Source organism: Vicia villosa, unplaced genomic scaffold, assembly GCF_029867415.1.
Source record: "Vicia villosa cultivar HV-30 ecotype Madison, WI unplaced genomic scaffold, Vvil1.0 ctg.002501F_1_1, whole genome shotgun sequence".
NCBI classification, from domain to species: Eukaryota; Viridiplantae; Streptophyta; class Magnoliopsida; order Fabales; family Fabaceae; genus Vicia; species Vicia villosa.
The window spans coordinates 215,475-218,945 of NW_026705949.1; the positions used below are offsets into that span (position 1 = coordinate 215,475).

The 3,471-nt window shown below is 35.2% G+C and overlaps 1 non-coding gene across 1 annotated transcript; it reads right to left on the reverse strand.

Moving 5' to 3' along the window:
* Positions 1–2,222: 2,222 nt before the first annotated feature.
* On the reverse strand, positions 2,223–2,316 carry LOC131639011 (small nucleolar RNA snoR128). Its single transcript, XR_009294827.1, has one exon. It is a non-coding gene; the product is annotated as a small nucleolar RNA snoR128 (small nucleolar RNA).
* Between the last annotated feature and the right edge of the window lie 1,155 nt (positions 2,317–3,471).

Below are 3,471 nucleotides of genomic sequence, written 5' to 3' on the forward strand. Positions count from 1 at the left end.
TGAGCCTTACACCAGTAGCTTTAACAGGATGTTTGTAACCATCCAACAGAAGATCCCATAGATCAGCATCTAGACCAAGAAAGTAACTTTCCAGTTTATCTTTCCAATATTCAAAGTTTTCACCATCAAATACTGGTGGTCTAGTATAACCATTGTTAAGATTTCCATTGTACTGCTCAGTGGAGCCAGATGTAGATGTGTGTTCATCACCAGCCATCTTTTACTGAAGCGTTTTTCTCTTCTTGAATCTTTTCTAAACACGGTTAAGTGCTTGCACCTTAGAACCGGCGCTCTGATGCCAATTGAAGGATAGAAAAACACTTAGAAAGGGGGGGTTTGAATAAGTGTAGTTTAAAAACTTGACGATAAAAAGAAATTGCACAGTTATTTTTATCCTAGTTCGTTGTTAACTAAACTACTCCAGTCCACCCCCACGGAGTGATTTACCTCACCTGAGGATTTAATCCACTAATCGCACGGATTACAATGGTTTTCCACTTAGCCCACGACTAAGTCTTCCAGAGTATTCTGATCACAACTTGATCACTCCCGGAACAACTGCTTAGATACCCTCTAAGACTTTCTAGAGTTTCCTGATCAACACGATCACTCTAGTTACAACTGCTTAGATAACCTCTAAGACTTCCTAGAGTATTCTGATCAACACGATCACTCTAGTTCCTTACAACTTAATGAAATCAATTAAGAGTATTACAAATGCTTCTGAAAAGCTATAATCACAACAGTGATATTTCTCTTAACGTTTAAGCTTAATCTCACTAATATATTACAACAGCAATGTAGTGAGCTTTGATGAAGATGAAGTTTCTGAGCTTTGAATTGAACAGCGTTTCAGCAAGTCTTTCAGAATAATTTCGTTCAAAAGTTCGTAACCTTGCTTCTCATCAGAACTTCATATTTATAGGCGTTTGAGAAGATGACCGTTGGATGCATTTAATGCTTTGCGTGTTTCGTACAACATTGCATTTAATGTTTCACGCTTTTGTCAACTACCTCGAGCCTTGTTCACGCTGTGTCTACTGACGTTGCCTTTAATAGCTTCCAACGTTCCTTTTGTCAGTCAGCGTAGCCTGCCACTTGTACTTTCTTCTGATCTGATGTTTGTGAATATAATATTTGAATATCATCAGAGTCAAACAGCTTGGTGCATAGCATCTTCTTGTCTTCTGACCTTGAAGTGCTTTTGAGCGTGATACCATGAGAACTTCAGTGCTTCTGCTTCTGATCTCAAGTTCTTATGATGCTTCCATAGACCCATGTTCTGATTCTTCCTTGACCATCTTCTGATGTCTTGCCAGACCATGTTCTGATGTTGCATGCTGAACCTTCTGAGACAAAGCTTCTGAGCGCTGATTTGTGCATACTCTTTATATATTTCCTGAAAGGGAAATTGCAATGTATTAGAGTACCACATTATCTTACACAAAATTCATATCCTTGTTATCATCAAAACTAAGAATATTGATCAGAACAAATCTTGTTCTAACAAAGACTCCAAGCAATTTGAACTCATAGCATACAATCTCATGGCCACATGATAGAAAACTCCAAAAATACCGAATAGTTATTGACTGAACTACACACCAAATGAACTATAAGGATGTCCCACGCTTTCTACAAGACCCTGCAAGTATATAAAATGTTAAATAAAGTTTACTGCAATTTGGTCTGGATATTTATGTTTCAAAAAGCAAGTATAAAAGCCAATAATAAAAATGGTTATGGAAGTGAAATATGAATAATAGTGTTGCAAAAGAGAGTAGTATGAACTTGCAGAGAGATTACAATTTAAATAGTGGAAAACAATTATTAAAGGAAAATGAAAAAGCAGAAATGAATCACAGTTAAACAGTTACGAATGTCATCCATGCTTGGCTGATGCATGGTGCATCCAAGCAATTTAAATATTTCTGCTGTAAACAGTGGAGTAGCTAGTTTTCACCCAAAACACAAAGCCATGAGTACAAATTGTCTGAGAAAAATCAATAGCAACAATACACTGAGTTTCATCATAATAACATGTTTTAATAGTAACCTTTGTCTGTTTTGCTCAGGTTCGACATTAATTTCGATGTATCACAAAGCACTCAATGAATGCCATCAATACATTGAGTTTTTATCATAGCAACAGAATATGGAAATCAAACCAATCTAAAATAGTGGATAAGATAAAATACATGAGAATTAATAAATTTTAGATTTTGCTCAGGTAATCTCTCAGGTTCGACAAGAATGTCCATGTATCACAAAGCACTTTATGAATGCCATATATAAACTGAGTTTTCATCACAACAACAAAATATTAAAATCAAACCAATCTAGTGATGATTTAGATACATGGAAATCAAACTAAGAAATTTGTAATCAAATCTATTTAGATACCTAGTCATTTAACACTCTGCACATGTTTGAAAATTCCATATTTTCAGCTGGGGGAATTAGTGATGATTTGCATATCGCCGCATAAGATTTATATAACTGCATCATTGTTACAATTTTAGTAACCAATATAATAGTTAAAACGAGTCCATCTATGAACAAATACAAAGATGATAAAGAATACCTCGCCAAGGATTGAGTCTTTCTTGGCTCCACGAAAATGTTTCATTGTAGAGCAGAGTATAATCTACAAACAAATAAGATTTTTCATCTTAGAAAGTTAGTTATATAAGAGGGAGATATTAGCGAAGAAACTAATAAAAAATTAAGCATGAAACCAGGTTTAGGTTTAGTAGAGGTGTATATAAATTTTTCTATCTTATGTTTACCAGCTCCACTCTCCTTCCACTGATTTTCATTCTTATTAAACCGGTAAAGCTTTGATTTGTTGCGATCAATGAAACACAATGAGATATGTAAGATAAAACCCTAAAAAACACTAAAAAAATTGAAAAATAGGTAAGTTTAAAAACTAAAAACACATGTTAAAGCATAAAAGTAAGGAAGAAAGTGAGTAAGGGTGCACTTACTTACAGACAATTGGAGAAGAATATAGTTGGCGTGATCGGTGCTATTTCAGATTTATGGTAGTGTTGGTCAGATATAGAAGTATTTTTCGGTGGTTGTCGTGTCTTTAAATGCCGATGCAACCTACCTAAACCTTCAGATTTTGCATCAAGGTTTTTTGCAGTACTGCATCACTTCCATAGTTAAGAGGGATAAATAGGATCATGAAGGTGTTAAGGTTTGAGGGGGGAATATATAGAAGCATGAAAACAGAAGAGAGAGAGAGAGAGAGAGAGAGAGAGAGAGAGAGAGAGAGAGAGAGAGAGAGAGTGAATAGGGGAAAGTGTAAGGTGTGTTTTATTGAGTGTAAGGTTGGGTTGTAGGGAAAATGTTATTTAATTCGGACCAATGAAAAGCTAACACTTGGGGCATCCCTTCAATAAAGTTGAAAGAGTGAATACTTAATCTGTTAGTTACGAAAATGCCCTTTTATTAGTGCAATTT